The sequence below is a fragment of the Chrysochloris asiatica genome, unplaced genomic scaffold (assembly GCF_000296735.1).
Source record: "Chrysochloris asiatica unplaced genomic scaffold, ChrAsi1.0 scaffold00239, whole genome shotgun sequence".
In the NCBI taxonomy this organism is placed as follows: domain Eukaryota; kingdom Metazoa; phylum Chordata; class Mammalia; order Afrosoricida; family Chrysochloridae; genus Chrysochloris; species Chrysochloris asiatica.
In genome coordinates, this window is record NW_006408757.1 from 2,427,739 (window position 1) to 2,428,078 (window position 340).

The window sequence follows — 340 nt, forward strand, 5'->3', positions numbered from 1 at the left end:
TGATCAGGTCATCAAAAGACTCCCAAACAAAAAAAGTCCAGGCCCAGATGGCTTCACTGGAGAATTCTACCGAACATTCAAGGAAGAGCTGTCACCAATTCTACTCAAATTATTCCAGAAGATAGAGGAAGATGAAAAACTTCCTAACACATTTTATGAAGTAAGCATAATCCTCATACCAAAACCACGGAAGGACATAACTAAGAAAGAAAATTATAGACCAATATCCCTCATGAACAGAGATGCAAAAATTGTCAACAAAATCCTAGCCAACAGAATCCCACAACACAACAAAAAGATAATACGTCATGATCAAGTGGGATTCATATCAGGGATGCAA